The sequence below is a fragment of the Rhinolophus ferrumequinum genome, chromosome 20 (genome assembly GCF_004115265.2).
Source record: "Rhinolophus ferrumequinum isolate MPI-CBG mRhiFer1 chromosome 20, mRhiFer1_v1.p, whole genome shotgun sequence".
NCBI lineage: Eukaryota > Metazoa > Chordata > Mammalia > Chiroptera > Rhinolophidae > Rhinolophus > Rhinolophus ferrumequinum.
In genome coordinates this window covers 42,728,323-42,746,438 of record NC_046303.1, presented here as the reverse complement: position 1 = coordinate 42,746,438, position 18,116 = coordinate 42,728,323, and the positions used below count along the sequence as shown (strand labels likewise).

The 18,116-nt window shown below is 33.4% G+C and overlaps 1 pseudogene; it reads right to left on the bottom strand.

Moving 5' to 3' along the window:
• Positions 1-10,449: 10,449 nt before the first annotated feature.
• LOC117012533 (riboflavin kinase-like) lies at positions 10,450-10,938 on the bottom strand (annotated as a pseudogene).
• Between the last annotated feature and the right edge of the window lie 7,178 nt (positions 10,939-18,116).

Here is an 18,116-nt window from a genome sequence, read left to right as displayed (position 1 = left end):
CATGTAGCTAATGGTTTCCACACTGGAGAGCAATGTTTTATAATATATAAACTATAAATTTATTGCAAAAACTAAGGTAATATTACTGTATAGTCTGGCATTTTGTAATTATTACATATTATAAAAGTATACTACGAGCAAAACTAGGGTTACATATTTGATATGCATCTGTCCACATTGACTTATTTGCCATAGATTGTCTTTCCCTTCATAAATAGAAGCTCTGTTGTGTATTTAAGTTTTGTAAAGTAGTTGTCATGAAGTTAGCAGTTTTAAAAATAGAGTTAGGTACAAGGTTGTAAGAGAAAGATCTCTCAGAAGCAAGCTTAAATGCAGGCTGAAATAGGCAAAAACAAATTGGGAGATCCAGTCTGGAGAGAGGTCAAGGCATCTCAGATTCTGGGCGTCACTTTAACTCTCCGGGGAAGAGGGCAGGGCAAGCATGATGGCAGGCAGGGTCTGCATAAATGTTAAACAAAGGGCGAGGGGAAGATCTCCCCCTTCACAGCTCAGGCATAATCACACAATCCTCAGGGTGGCCATCACTAGAATCGGTCTGAGGCAATCCAAGAGGAGTGGAAGGAATGTGATTGCGTGCTGTCTCGTTCTTTTGAGGTTCTTTCTTTGCCTTGGCCACACGCACAATAACTATTTTCCTTAAAATTAGCCAACACCTATTAGGGAGAGAAGTTATGTGTGACAACTAGGGGACAAGTTGCTGCAGAAAAGCATAGGTGAATAGCATGGTTTTCTTAAAATTCTACAATGTACCAAGGATTGTAAAAATTGGGAATTGTAAATAGTCAAATGGGAAAAAATAGTTTCCGTGTGAATGAAGTAGAATATTAGGTGATCTCTAAAGTAGTTTTCAACCCTATAATTCTGTAATCTATATTCTAAATGTAGATAAAGAAGGGCAACATGAAGAACACTGATGGCACTGAATCAGACATTAGTCAAGAAGTTAATAATTAACACTGGTAGTGCTACTGTTAATTTATCCTCTCTCGTCCTATTTATATTTAAATAATATGGAAAAAGTAGAAATGAATTGAGCATTGAAAACAACTACGACAAAACAATAACCAGAGGCAGACAGAAACATACGCAAAAATTTGATATATGTCAGAGAAGGCATTGTAAGTCACCATAGAAGTAAAACTGTGCGAGTTGGTATTACAGAGGATAAAAAAAAAAAATCAATTGAATTCCTCCTTTACTCCAAATCACAAAGTTAGTTCCCTTGTGTTTGGAAAACTTAAATATGAAAGTCCACTTGTTAAAATATTTTCAGGAAAATGTAGGATATTTTCCACAGCATGTGAATGTATCATACAAATCAATAGGGAAAACAAACAAAACAAGAATGGGCAAATACACATTTGCTTTTTACACAAAGGACACATAAATATTTCATGTTTTTTCACACAATTGGTGAATATATGAAAAGATGTGATACCTTGTTACTCATCAGGCAAAAGAATGTTACAGTGTGTACGGACCAGGTATCATAATGAGGATATTGATCAAGAGCAATGCTTGCACATTGCTGGTGAGAGTCTAATGCAACGCACCAACTTCGGAAAATAACTTGGCACTACACTTACTACATTACACTTAGGGAATGTGAACAAAACACGAGATTAAAATCAGGCACAAGAGAAAATGATGCCATCAAGAGATGCTTTAAACACTAGATGTATAAGGCTGCTGTCAGCGCAATGGCCTCCTGTTTTTACAGCAATTTTTTTAATAATTAAAAAAGTATACTCTAAAAAATAATAAAAACTATAGTATACTTAATTCACAAACAGTATTATGTTAATTATAATTATCAAGTGTTATGTACTGTATGTAATTGTATGTGCTATACTTGTATACTACTGGCAGTGCAGTAGGTTTGTTTACACCAGTATCACCACAGACACCTGCATAAATGCATGGCATTGTGATATTATGATGGCTACGAAGCCACTGGGTGATAAGAATTTTTCAGCTCCATTATAATATGGGACCGCTGTCATATACGTGGTTCGTCATTGACCGAAATGTTGTTATGAGGTGCATGATGGTACCTTATGTAGTTGACCATATACATACACTATGACAAGGCACTTTTGTTCTTAAGTATAAACCATAGATAAGGTGTTGCATGTAGGCACCAAGAAAAACACAGAAGAATTTTCGTTACAACCTTCAACAAAATTCAGGAGGAAATCTAAATCTCTATCAATGGAAAATAGTTATACCAGGTCTGACAATTAAGTTTGTGAACTTGCTGCAACAACGTTGCTAAGCTTTTTTTGATATCAGTGGGATTATTTATTATGGATTTGTACCAACTGGACAAACAGTTCACCAAGTTTACTGTTTGGAAGTGCTGAAAAGGCTGCATGAAAAAGTTAGATGACCTGAACTTTTCACCAACGATTTATGGCTCTTGCATCATGACAATACATCAGCTCACACGGCACTGTGTGTGAGGGAGTTTTTAGCCAGTAAACAAATAACTGTATTGGAACACCCTCCCTACTCACAGATGACTTCTTTCTTTATCCGAAGATAAAGGAAATATTGAAAGGAAGACATTTTTATGACCTTCTGGATATCAAGGGTAAAACAACAACAGCTCTGGTGACCATTTCAGAGAGTTCCAAAAGTGCTTTGAAGGGGGGAGTAGGCGCTGGTGTCGGTGCATAGCTTCCCAAGGGGAGGACTTCAAAGGTGACCATAGTGATATTCAGCAATGAGGTATGTAGCACTTTTTCTAGAATGGGTTTTTGAACTTAATTGTCTGACTTCGTAGTCACACAATGGAATATGAAGGCATATAATGGAATACTACAACAACAAGGTAGGTGGATAGATAGATAGATAGAAAAATAATAGACAGACAGATATTCACCATACATAGATGACTCTTAGAGACATAACATAAATTTAAAAAAATTAAGTCACAGGAAACTGAGGGTAGGATGTGATGCCACTTTTTTAAAGTTCAAGAGCTAAGCAAACCAACAATATTATTCAGAAATATATACATAGATGACAAAACTATGAAATCCCCCAAACAATAATAACAAATACAAAATTCAGGATATTGGTTACATTCGAAGGACAACCCCAGGGGTGAGAAAGGGTAATAGCACAGCTGTTAGTAATGTTCTAGTTCTGAAGAGAGGTGATGGGTACAAGGGTTCATTTTATTGCTACTGTCGTAACTTAAAAATATCTCATGTTATCTTGTAAATATCAAATATTGCATCATAAAATAGTAATTAAAAATGAAATGACTAATAAAAATATATTGGAGTGATTTTTCAGGTCAATGCTCATTAAAGAGAAATAACTTAATAAAATACATCATTAGCAATACTAATATAAAGCAACATTTATTTTTTATTATTTTATTAAGAAGTTAAGTATATGAAATAGTTTGGATTTATTATATAGCAATTCATTGTTCAACATTAAAACTACATGGCTATCGCCAGTACTGAGGTGAAGGTCACTCCTCAGTGAATTAAGATTAATTCAGAGTTACTGATATCTACTAGTCTATTAGAGCTTTATTCATTATTTTAACATAAACCTTTTGGTGCTTATTACAAATCCCAGTTTTGCGTGACTGTTAAGACTCTTATTTTCTCCCCTTAGTATAATAAACATGCAAACGTATGACTATCTAAAAACAATTCAATTTTGTTTTAATTATCTTAATTATGTCCTTTTATGAGTTTAAAACTCAAACATTGTTGAAAAGCCAAAAATGTGTTCTATGTTCTCTTAAAGGCTTTACTCATTAAGCATTCATGTTGGGTAAGTTTCTTTTCTTCTACAAACTGGCTTCTCTTTTTTGGCTGTTATAGCAAGATAAGAATGTGGGCATTTTAATAACTCTTTCTGAACTTAATCACCTTTTGAGAAAAATACTATTGTTCTTATTCCAATAACATATTTAAAAAAAAAGAAAAAGGGTTATACCATATATCAGTAAGTTTAAAGGAGATCAGTATTTCATAATTTACAGAAAAGATAGAAAAAGTCATCATGCGGTCCTTTGATTCAATGATTTTACTTCTAGGAAATTTGTGTGGCAAGTTTTATGGGTTTTGTCAAAATTAGCACAGGTCCAATACAGCTATTCATTCTTGTTGTTTGTTCATACATTTTGTGTGCTTGTTTTATTGTATTGAAATTCGCTTGAACAGGAGGATTCAAAGAAATGTTATACAATGCCATGATCTTCATATTCCTAATTAATTTTTTTTGATATTTTATTTTCCATCATTATCAGGATATAAATTAACACATGTATATGTTTTATGAGGAAATGTTACATTTAATAATTCTGGTCACATTAACAATAAATTTTAGTTGCAAAGAATTGTGAAAATGGGGTATTGATTCATTTGGGAGTAAATTGTTAGCTAAATCCTGTCAGTTGTCTTATAAAACTATTTCAGTTTAATTCTGTTCATTATTCTCATTAGCTTACCCATTGATTAACATAAATCTAACAACTACTGAATATATGCCAAGCACTAGTTTAATAACGGATTTTTTCTTTCCCTGTAACTGGGGAGACAAAAATATGATAGATGCCATGGTGGAAGAGATACAAAGCTGTGAAAACACAACGAGAAGCACCTGACCCAGATAGGAGGGAGAAGAAATATCAGGATGGCTTCCTAAGAGAAGTAATGTGTAAACAAAGTTATGAAGGCTGGGCAAAATGTGCAGGTAACGGGTGCACAAAATAGCTTAGGGTGCATTTTTCTAGGCAGTGGAACAGTGAACAGTATGACTAAAAGCCAGAGTTGAAAGGGTATAGCGTTTCAAGGTTGTGAAAGTGATCCTGCGTGCCTCTATCATATAACAGAATGTGAGGCAGTGAATGGTCAGGGTGTTAGGGGTTTCTATGAAATTCAACTTGGGTCTTGGGTAGGAGTCCACTTGCAAGGGATTGTGTCAAATCAAGGCTAAAAAACTGCTTATTACATATGTACTCGTGTATCTTACTTATCCATGTCTGTTGTCTTAGCCAATCAATTAGATGAACAATTTTTTATCATAATAATATCCAGACAGTAGCCATAGATCCTGTTTGAACACAACGCTAACCCAACCTTTCCTACTCTATTTAAGAATATGTGAATATAGCAACATATAGCATGACTTGATCTCAAAAATTACTAAAAATAAATTTATATTTCTTGAATTGGTAAGATATTTAAGCTATTGTATATTCCAAGATGCAGTAATAAAGTATGCATGTTTATTATATTTTAAATAATGCTCAATAGTTATTTAATATACTTATTAATGGCAATTATAGTAATTTCAACACATTCCAAAGGAATAGCCAGGACTTTATCACGGAACCATTTGTTCTAAGAAATTTATAACCTTCCTAGTTCAGTTCCCGAGACCAAAATTGCATTCCAGCATTTATCCCAAATTAAGATATTGTATTGGCATTTTAAGGTTCAGTTAAAAATACAAGAACACATTCTGCCACAAGCTATTTGAACTACTGTAGTTCATTAAGGATTTTATTATAATAAAAATTTTGTTTTAATCTGAATTTAATCACAGGGCCACAGTCAGACAGCAACTTTAAAATACTTACTTTCAGTTCATTGTTCGTGAGGGTGAAGGTTTCATTGGCAAAACCATCCTTAATCAAATGATAAGTGATATAGTTATTGGGAACAGTTCCATCTTTATCTGTACAAGTTAGAGGGACTAAAAGAGTTCCAACTGGGATGTTTTCACGAAGTTCAATTCTGTTAAGAGTAAAATATGAGAAAAAGGTGGTATAGCGTGTTAATCTAGATTTATGCAGATGATAAAAATTTTAAATTATGTTTTAAAATCTGAATCAATTAGTCATAGTCATGGGATGTGGAGTACAGCATAGGCAACAGTGTCAATGGAATTGTGACAGCTATAGACGATGTCAGAGGGGTAATCGATTGGAGGAGGAAAGTTGTCACTTGGTGAGGTGTGAAATGTCTATTACATTGTTTTGTACACCTGAAACTAATAAAAAAATTGTACTATGAAGAAAAACATATTTTTAAGCCAAAATAATAATAATAATAATAATAATAATAATAATAATAATAAAATGTGCTCAGATTTTAAATAGCCACTTCTGCCATGATAAAATTAAAGTGTGGGTGAAAATTTTTGAAAGATAAGAAATTGTTTGGCATTCTTCCTAAGGCCTAAGGAAAATGAGCTATGGTTGTATTGGATTAATAAGCAGCAAATGTAATAAGAAACACATATATTATGATAGGAAAAATGGCAGTTTGTACCTCAAATAACAATTTTTATCTGTAAATCTCAGAGCTGAAAGTAATCTGACATTACTTACTCTATACTTTTGCTTTTATGCACATAAGTTATTATTTACCCCATTTTATAAATAAAGTGAAAACTAGAGAGGTTAAATGACAATTTAAAAGATACAGGCTAGAAAAAAGAATGAATCCTTGACATCTTGCCTTCCTGTATAGTATGATTTTCTTGAAAATTGTCTTATTGTTAGGAAGTTTCTTAAATTAATATTAGACTTGAATTAATGGATTGATCTCCATGCATAGCTCAAGTTACAGTTGTCCTACTACTAATTGTGTATTAAATCTACTTAATAGCGGCGACTGTTAATTTTAACCAATATTCATTTGCCTCTCTATACCAGGGGTGCCCAAAAAAATGTTTACACATTTAAAGAGATGTTATCTATGCTCAAGCAGTAGTTTACCATAATCAGAAGGGTCTGGACACAGAAGGTAACCACTTTGAGCACCTCTTATAATTGTAGAAGTCAAATGTGACTTGTATTCTTCTTTTGTCATCAGTGTATATTGAGTATTACAGTTAATACAGTTTTTTTTTTACTTTTTTAAAATGTGTATACATTTTTGGGGGGCACTCTCTCTATATCCCAGTTTCCCTACAAATTTCACAGCTGGCTAATGAGGGGAGGGGAAGAAAAGTGAGTGGTGGCAAATGAAATGTAAGTGCAAAGATACGAATCAGTCTAGGCAAGGAAATTAAATATTTGGGGCACCTACTATATATGCTTGCTCTCTCTGATCTCTACATGTGGTTGAAAGCACAAGGCAGCAATATTGCAAAACGAGAGGATCCAATAAACTGGGTCCCCTCAGTCACAGGAGTGCCACTCAGTAGAGCCAACCAACCTTCATTGTCTTTGCATAAGAGACAGAGAAATGCTTATTGGGTTTAGCCACTGATATTTTTTTAATTTTATTTTTTGTTATAGCAATTAGTGTTAAGTTTCCTGACCAATAAAGACAGTTATGATTGTATTATTCTTTTATTTTAAATATTTCCCATTTTAATTACTTAAAATACCATAAGATTGAAAAAATAGTGGAATAAAATGTGAATTGTCTAATTTTTTAACAAAAAGAACGTTCTAGAAACCGAACTTCTAATATTCCTCCAATAAGAATCTGTAGACTACTAGGTGAAATAGAAAGGGAGAGCCAACTACAACTGGAGTGGCTAGAGAATTAATGTTTATTATTTCTACCTCTTGGTTTTTTTTAGTAAACATTATCTCTGGCAAAAAGATTGCAAACTAAAAGTCAATTTTTGAAGTGCAACAGAGCAATGGCAGTGTTTCTATATGTGGATTTTGGACTATGTTTTGTAACCACAAAGTGATCGAATATATGCTTGCAATAATAGTCATAAAATATTGTTTCAAGAGGGAGTTAAGTTATTCAAGAGCAGACTACCAAAAACACTTTTATGGCATTGTATAAAACATTTGCTGTGCAAGTGAAAATTCTGATTAAGCTGGAGCTGTCATTGCTCAACTTGCGGGACTATCAAAGTTCTACTCCATGTAGTTGATTTTAGCTCCATTTAGATTATTCTGTTGCCCGATGATATAAAGCATGCATTTCTATGGTTTTCTTCAGGAATGGAGTGTTACATACACTGTTGGAATGAGATATAACTAGAATACCAAAGAAGAGTTTGTTATCAGAATACTCCCAGGCTAGGTTAAGAATTCTCTGAGCATTCGAGTAGTCTATAGAGAAAAATGTACTAAAGATCAGGGAATTTAGGTTTTAGGATCTAGTTCACTACTAATTAGCTATACAAACTTTTTAAGTAAATGAAATCTTACAGATTTGATACCCCATTTATATAATACTAATAACAATCTGCATTTCTAAATCTCTATGTAATTAAAAAGCCACACCAGGGAATGTGATTTTGCATGGGCTTTAAAGCTGTCTTTAATATCAATAAAAAAATTTAATGAATAATTTTGCTATATTTACAAATATATAACTTTTAATAATGTGATAGCTGTCAGGCCCCTGAAAGCAAGGGCTTAGACAAAAATCATCCTTTGGGGTCCTTTCTAACTTTCATTTTTGTAATTTTTTGAGACAAAATAAAGCACATCCAATTGCATCAGGGAGAAAAAAAAGAAAAAGCTGCAAATTCTTTAAAATATAGTTAAGGAAGGAATATAGCAGGGGCTTACTCTTCATTCCAGAAATGGTAGGTTGGTTGCCCATTTATTTTTCTCTTTTTCTCTCTATGCCAAAATCGAAGGACACATTGGCTATGAAACTTACATGTAAATATCCTGGGTGCAGTGAGGTGGATTGTCATTAATATCTTGTAGAATCACTGTTAGGGTTCCAGTTGTGGAATGCACTCGTCCATTGTCATAAGCTCTAAAATTCAGAACCCAAGAATGGGGGGTGGCTGCATCTTCATAATCCAAAGGATAGGCGATTGTGACTTCTCCTGAATCTAAAAGGTAGACAAATGCAAATTGGCTCAACATTCACAAGATGAATACATTATGAATTCAAATAATTACATGGATAAAATAGTGCTAGGGATAAATTATACAGCACACATCACAGTGGCTGGCCTGATGAAGCTCATAATCTAGCCATCACTGAGGATCTGTAGGGAATGGTTAGTGACAGGGAAGAAAGAAACCTCCTAAGTGGCATAGATCAGAAAATATTTCATAGGAGGGTCATGGGGGGTGGGAGTGAGGGATGCACCGTAAATCCTGGGTTCAGTGTTGAAAAATGAGCATACAAAACCAAGGCAGAGAAGATTGGGGTGGAGTGGAAGTTGCAAGGAGGGAGTATGGCAAAGAGAAGCCAAAGAAGAGGAAGAAATGAAATGGACACTCCAGGCAGATAGAACAGCAATGGAAGGGAAAGAATACAGGCAAGAGCAGAGCATTTTGAGAACAGTAAATTGCAATACTAAAGACTGGGTGAGAGATTTAATTCCAAAAGTGATGGAAGGAGAGGATTTTAGTTTCTATTTAGCAGGTAGAATTCATAAACATATATTCTGGCTGACTGAATATGTGTATCTGGGATGGGCAACAAAAATGGAGTGACAGCAATGAGAGAAATTCTTAATATCTTTACCATTCCATCCACTTTTAAAATTATATTATTTTAAAGGTATAGTTTCTTGCAGTTGAAAACCAACTATATACGCTTCTTAGGATGGGGCATATACTTTCCTGAATAAAACAATTTTATCTACAACATTTACACATACAAATCCAAGAGAATAATACAATAAACTGCCATGTGCACATCACTAATTTCAATTATTACAATACATGGCTAATTTTGTTTCATCTATAGCATCACATACGTGATCCCCTTCCTGAATTGTTTTAAAGAAAATCCCAAACAACATATTTTATTTGTAATTATTTTCTTACCTATTCTTTTTTATCCGAAAAATACTAATTTTAATGTTTTAAAAGACAGACCAAAAAAAAAAAGGGCTTATAGAGTCTAAACCAATTAGAACTAAGGCAGCTTATAACAAAAATGAACACAATATGATTTGATCTCATAAAGGAAATGACTAATGAAAATTTAACAAGTTTTCATGTTTGTGATATATTAATACACAAAATATCAAAAATACAAAGCATGAATTTCCCCCCTTAGATTATATAAACTATCAAACCTCTATTTAATGCATTTACTTTTGTAAGCTTTCTCTGTTTATCAGCACATACTGGACAAGTACATACTTACTAGTACTTTACCATGAGGATTGTTTTCATCTCAAACTAGTGACTTGCTTTTTTACCCGCAGCTACATACATTTCATTTCCATTACAAGATACGTAAGACCTTTCTAGTGGTAAATTTTAATCAATATATTACATAAAAAGAATCTTGATTTTTAAAATGAACCTTTTTACTAGTGTACCATGATGGGTTTAATTGAACAGTTGAAGTATAATAAGGTAACTACATTGTACTGTTTAAACTAATTCACAGCTGTAGGAAAATGTTTGATTTTTAAAATATAAGCAAGATGAAACTGCATAGTTATGAGCAGTAAAATACTAGAAAACAGTGAATGAATAAATAAGGTGATTTTTCATCAGTGGCCATTTATTATATTACTCTTAGAAACCTGGAAGAAATTGTCTTCAAGTTTCAAATGTTCTGGCAAATCTAGTGGTTTCTGAGCTTCCTCAATATCACCTTGAATTGCTGAAATAAGTGACTCTAAAGAATCAAAGTTCTTTTCTGATCTGAGGTAGCCAACGATGGACAGGTTGAAGATTTCCCCATGGACATCCTCTTTGAAGGTATGCATGATGTGAGTCTCCATGGACTTCTTTGTATTCTTGTAGTATGGGTTCCATCCTATGCTCACCACCAACTTATGGACATCTCCACTTCCAGCACTGGCCCAACCATAATAAATGTCAGGGGCTACATCAGCTGGAAGATTATCTACTACTTGTTCAGCAAAGTTAGCTGTTGGGATGCCTAGCTCCTTGGAGGCCTGGCCAAAGCGCTATATCACCCGACTACGACCGAAGCAAGGCAGATGCCTCATGACGCGGTCCTCTCCGGGTCTGGGCTGTGGCCTGGTCAGGTCCACAGGTCCCATGGAGCCACCATTCAGGCGGTGCCCGGACCTCTGGGCCCCTGGACCATCCTGGGGGCCGAGGTGGGAGCCTTTTCTTATCTATTCTTATAGGTAAAACACTCTTCTTTTAAAATATAACAACGATATAATTACATAACTAAAAACATCACATTAATGCCCTAGCATAGTTGTATATCCAGTAATGATCAAATTTCTTGAATTGTTTTATGAAGTTTTGTTGCTGTTCAAATCATCGTCTAAGTCCATTCTTTGTAATTGGTTAATACCACTTAACTCTCCTTAATCTATGAGGTTCTCCAAAATTTTAAAAAAATTTGTTAGAAACTTTTGTGTTCCTTCCTTAATCAATTAAATGGTGTCACACTATGCACACTTTTCTCCACATTTCTCCCCAATATATTTTGGAGATCATTACATAACAATATGGAGAGGTACCTTATTTATTTTTCTAGGTACATATTATTCCATTGCCTAGGTATATGGATATTTTTAATCTTGCTATTAAATAATGTTACAATGAATATCATGTGCATATATCTTTTTATATTTTTGCCAGTGTAGTTGAGGTATTTCGTAAGATGGGATTAGAGTTAAAATGTAAGTGTATATGCAATTTTTCTATATTCTGCCAGATCTTTCTCAGTGAGGGTCATAGTATTTTTCATTCTCACCGGCAGTCTATGAGATCTGTTTTCCTACAGCTTCACCAACAGAAGATATTGTCAAATATGAATTTTGGCTAATATCATAGGTTAGAAGCAGCCTTTCCACTTACATTTCATTTGCCAGCACACCTTCCTCTCCCTTCTCCCCCATAGCCAGCCCAATCTTCTCTGCCTTGATTTCCCGTGCTCCCTTTTCAACACTCAGCTTGGCTTCAGTGTGCATCTGTCACTCCCATTCACCATGACCCTCCTATGAAATATTTTCTGATCTAGGCAGCTTAATGTACATTAAAGTGTTTGGGGATGATGGACATTAGGTCAGGAACTTATTCTCAAATGGTTCAGGAATAAAAAATGTTCCCACATGTTTGTGATTGTTTAAAACATTTCATCATATAGCATTATTTTCATTTTCAATTTTATTATGAGCAAGATTGAGCATCTTTTCTTATGGTTAAGAGTCATTTGCAACTCCTCTAAATTGTTGATTCTTATCTACAGTCTATTTTCATATGTGATTGTTGCCTTTATTTCTTCTAATATGCAGATATTTTTCCAACTTCTCATTTGTATTTTTACCTTGCTTCGGGTGACTTTGTTTATCTGCCACAAAATTGTTGTTGTGATGGTGATGATGATGATAATAATGATTACATCACATTCATCAATTCATAAACATGTGGTTCTGAATTGTGAGTTATAGTTATAGAAGTTTTCCCTACTCCTAGGTTTATTAAGAAATTCATTCATATTTTCTTCTATGTGTATGGTTGCATTTTTAAAAAATTATCTTATTTATTTGATTTTTTCTGCTGTACAGTATAAAAACTGTTTTATTTTTCCTAATACTATCCAGTTATTACATCATTTATTAAAATGTCAATCTTTTCTGTACCTTCACTGAATACTACATTTGCATGATTATTTGGAACTTTTATCAAGATTTTATATTCTGTTTGATAGATCTATCTGTACAATCATTTGTTGGTATCACACCATTTGCCATTCAGAGGCATTGTAATGTGTTTTAATACCTACGGGGATTAGCTTCTCCTCACTGCTCTTTTGTTCCAATTTTTTTTTTTACGACTATAAATACTTTCTTTGAGTTATATGCAAAAAAAAAAAAACAAACAAAAACAATGATAAAAGTCGATAAAATTAAAAACTGGTAATATTTTAATTGAGTTACTTTTAAAATAACTTATCTATATTTGCAGAGCACGTAGCCTTCATGTGTAATACACTCTGTCCTTTAAAAACATTAGTTTTAGTTGTAAATTTATATTTAATTCTCACCATTATTTTTTATACTGATACCTCTCCATTCACTTTGGTCGTCTGTAGTGCATTCCCTAGTAAATTCCTTACGAAGAACTCAGGAACAGTATATCCTGAGTGCTTTCATGTTCCTAAAAATTCACCTGTTTTCTTTATCCAAGAGTTAATTTCCCTGTGTATAAATTTAAGTCACATTTTATGTCCTTGAGTTTCCTAAATATGTTACTCCATTATCTTGTGGAAAAAGTGTTATAAAAAAGTCTGTTTAAAATTTGATTACCACTCTTATATAAATGAGCTAATTTTTTTGCCAAGCGGCTCACTTTTTGTTGTTGTTAATATATAATAGTTTACTAGAATATGTCTCCAGGCATCAGCCATATATTGGTTTTCCAGAATCCTAGTTTGCCTTTTTTAATATGTAGCCTCAAATCTTTTTTTATATTAAGAACATTTTCTTCAGAGATGCTTTTTAGTATTTGTTATGTCCCATTGCTTTTGTTTGCTTATTCAGGATTTTTAAATATATAATTTAAAGTATTGCCTCCTCTCTGCCTACATTCTATATCTATCGTATTTTTGTTCTTTATTCATTTCTATTTATCAGTATTTATAGGTATTAAATGTTTTAAATAATTGCAAACATGTGGAAAAATTATTTTCCTGAACCAGTTGAGAAGAGATTCCTGACCTGATGTTTGTCATCTCCAAATAACTTTAATATCTTGTGAGAGTATTTTCCAATATTACCACAAAAAAACAACACAACCCAGAAGTTAACATCGATATATCTAATATTGAGACCTCCTTTCAATGTTCACAAATAGTTTCAATAATATTTTTATAGCAAAATGATCCAGTTCAGAATCACACATTGTCAGGTTTCCTTAGTCTCCATATACTGGAAAGTCCTTCAACCTCCCCTTAAGTTTTATGACCATTTTGAAGATGAAAAGCTGAAAAGCTGATTTGGACAATTCTCCTCCAATCAGATGTGCCTAATATTTGTTCACAATAGGATTTGATTTATGTAGTTTGGGATTACATATCACAGAAGTTATACTATGTTCTTTTGCATGCTATCAATCTGTCTGGATACTGGTGATGTCCACTTTAATTCCTTGATTAAGATAACGTCTTCCAGTATTTTCCACTTTACAGTTGAAATTTTATTCTTTGTAATTAATTAGTATTTTGTGATAAGGTATTATGAAAATATGTAAACATCATGTTTCCCATCAAACTAATAATTTATGTATGTGTTTCTATCTCTGTGGACTCATGGTGTACTATTTTATATCCTGGATTATAATCTGCAACGATTGATATTCATTTTGATTTTCAAACTGCCCTTGGATTGGCTAGAGGCAGCCAATTCAAGCTGATTTCTATGTCTTCTTAACATACCCTCATCACTCTTTGAACATCTTCCTGCTTTCTGTCACAAGATATGTCAAGCTCATATTGTATTTTTAACTCCTGTTACCTCAAAAAGAGCCATTTCTTTAAGGAGCTCTTACAGGGCAAATGGTGTTTAGAAGTCAGTGTCTGGGCACTCGTTTTGCTCATTGCTATTCTGGTGTCATCCTCCAGATATCCTCCAGCCAGTAGATATAACTACAGAAACTAATTTTGTGTTTCACAGACACATCCTCCTGCACACATACATATAATCAAAAACTTAAGTTTATGCTAATACCTTCAATTTTAATTCATGCTCATATTGTTCATTCCAATTTTTTCATTTTCTGTATTTGTACCTTGCATGTCTGACAGGAGAAACTAGCATTCATTTATTTTTAAAATAGTTGTTTTATGAATCCCCCTATATGTAGCTAATCTATTTCTGCTGTTACTCCCTTCTCACTACTGTCCTGGGCACCCTTCTCTCTTTGCTTAAGCTCTGACTTGCCATAGGTTCTTCCCTCCGCAGGTCACCTTCCTCACCTCTCTCAGATTCTACTTCCTGAGTGGGGCTCTTTCTCTTCACATGATAGACAGTGTGTGTTTAATCCTGCTCTTTTCATGTGTGCATATGTACATCACCTCTTAAAAAGAGGAGAAAGGTTTCTTTTTCCCCTCCCATTCCTTTATGTCTAGGTCGTCAAGGCGTGGGCTCCTAACTTTTGGTCATACAGAATGTAGTCAGAGTTACAGGTATTATAATCAAGCACACTGAATTCAAGCACAGGTACTGTCATGCAAATTCGCTGCATAAGATTGTGTAAATTAGAAGTCCTCTCCAGGCATCATATGTTAAGAGAATTAGGATAGTAAAATCCCAAAGAAGTTATTATGTATGCAAACTGCTTATGAGAACGTATGATATAGAATAAATATTCAATTTTTGTGACTAGTTTCCATGGGAAAATCCACTTTTTAAAGAAAAACCATACAATAACATCCCAGGGAACCCTGCTGTGGGTCTGAATTGTTTGGGCGTCCCCTGGAACAGACAAATTGTACAGACTGTTTCCATACTTCTGAGAAGGAAGGAATGATCACTTTTACCTCATATAAAATATGCTAAATATTTTAAAGCTGCTTTTATCCTAGTATAATGATAATCAGGCTTATTTTTAACTAGTGAACAACATACTTTATTATATTTTATGAAATGATTAACAATAAAAAAATTATTTTACCTTCATTTATTGAAAATTCTTTGTGTGTACCTATAAATTCATAATGTACCGAATCCCCTATGTCTCTATCAGTTGCTGTCAACTTGACGAGCTTTGTTCCAACAGGCAGATTTTCATAAATATTAATAGGTGCATCTGGTATGTATCTGTAGGACAAAAGGGATTTTTTATCACTTAGTATAAACAAATGTCTCTTTTCATCTATGTCACACAACAAGTATTCTAAATTTTACGTGATACATATTTTGTAACAGTTTCAAGCCCTTGGCCTTTAAAAGAAATTTTTCTTTACAAATGGCTACATATAGTCGAGAATGTTTTTGTATTATAAAGTGAAGATAAAAGTTTCCTCCTATCTATACCCTTTTGTAGCCCTTCTACCGACTAGTAAATTATACTTTAATCTAGACAACGAAATACTACAAACATTGTTACAATCATATTTTTATTTCATATGTATTTGGAAATATTTTTATATCAGTAAGTACTCATTGCCCCAAATTTTTAAATAGCAATATTGATTTTGCAATATGACTGTATCAATGTGCATTTTCTACAACATTTTACTTATTAAAGAGAAGCAGCAGAAAAATAGAATTGTTTAAAATTCTCATCCCATCACAAAAAGAGGTCACTCTTCTGTAGTTTCAAGCACAAAATATAACTGAGGTTCACTTCCACTGTATGTAAAAAACTATAGAGCACATAGAGGTTTGCCCTAGATCACTTTGAAAATTTGTTAAGAACATTGGCAATGGAAATACCTAATAGCAGAACGCTGTATTTACCTGGTTGTAAAAAACGTTTCAGTGGTTAAATCTTAGCTTTGAAATATTTAGATCACTCATTGCTTACCTAAGAACAGGACTGTTATCATTCACATTTCTGATGTTTATGGTGATGGTGCCAGTGCATGACTCCAGAGACAGGTTCCCTCTGTTTCTCACAGTAACCACTATCTGGAAATGCTAAAATAAATACAAGAAGACAGAATATTTTTTGAGTGCTTAAAATATGCAAATTCTGTTTACATTAAAAAAACAAACAAACAAAAACGCTTTAAAAATAAAATTGAAAAACACTTTAAAAAGTTGCAAGCATAAACATGTAGAACCATTTCCAAAACATCTTCAGGTCATTTGCCGAGAGGAATATATTTTGTACTCTCAACCAGATTTCTGTGATTAATGCTATCTACCAATTGTTATGGAACTTTGACCATATTTTTAAACACTGGTTTTGGTGTGCCACATTTAAAGCATCATAGTCAATTTAAATTTGTTGAAATACCAAACTAAAAGAGTAACTTAAGTTCCACTGGTTAGGGAAAAAAAAATATGTAAAACTAAACACTATTTTACTTTTGAAAAAAAAACTGAAAAATCATGGATACTTTAGAAACCACAAAAAAGGTGTCAACTTTCATTTTAAATGTTGATATTCCAATGTGCAAATAAATAAGAAATGTGGTCAATACGGTAATAGCTAGCAAGTTTGATGAAGTCAAATAATTATTTTAATTTTTATTTTATTAAATTTAATTCTTTAGTTAGTAAGTACATTATGTGTATAAACAAAAAGCACTTCAAAGTAATTTTAATTCTGTGAGATTGTACTTTATTGAGTCTTCTATTTTAGGAATATTTCTACTAACTAAGAAGAAACTGAACATTATAAGGAATATTCAACTAAAAGGTCATTTAACCAAAAACATCTTACCTCTGAAGTAAATTATTACTCAGGGAAAAAAAAATATATATATATATAAACTGCTTAAAAGGCAAAGGGAAAGGGTGGCTTAACGTGAAAAGTTTGTCCTCAAATGTGTCAATTTTCCCCTTCTTTGACACTGTCTTAAGAAAATGGGGTTCCCTATGACAGTGCAGCTGTTCTGAACTAATCATTTATTCATTTGTTCGTTCGTTTGCAATATATCCATTAAGTATCAAACACTGATGGTTAAAATGAGCAGCACAGTTTCTATACAGCGTAGAGCATAAAAGAGTTGAGGGAAGATAGTAAGAGCTTCTCAGACGGGATGACAAGCAGTGGCAAGGTAGCATAGTGGTGAAGAATCCACACTAAAGTTAGGCGGCTTGTGTGTTGATATCATGACTCATCCAGTTACCGGCTGGATTATCTTGGGTAAATTACTTATTTGGACTTAATGTTCTCATCTGTAAAATGGAGGTAATAATGATATCTATTTCACAGGCTTTTCATAAGATTTAAGTTATTATTTGTACCGTCCTAGTACCTAACACATACTCAACATAATGTGTTTTGTTTCTTTAGAAAAAGGGTAGGATAAAAATAAATGCATAGAAAACAGGGCAAAGGTGACCACACTGTACTTGGCATACAGCAGACAGTAAATAAAATGTTTTGGAACAAATGAATCTATATTGTTTCTCGGTGTTTTAAGTCTTAACAAAGCACCCAGTCTCTTGAAATTGATAGATAGAGTTCATGTTTCATTCAAGAAGTACTTCTCGAGCACTCACTCTATGCACTATGCAATCCACTAGAGACAAGAACTTAATTAACAGTAACATTA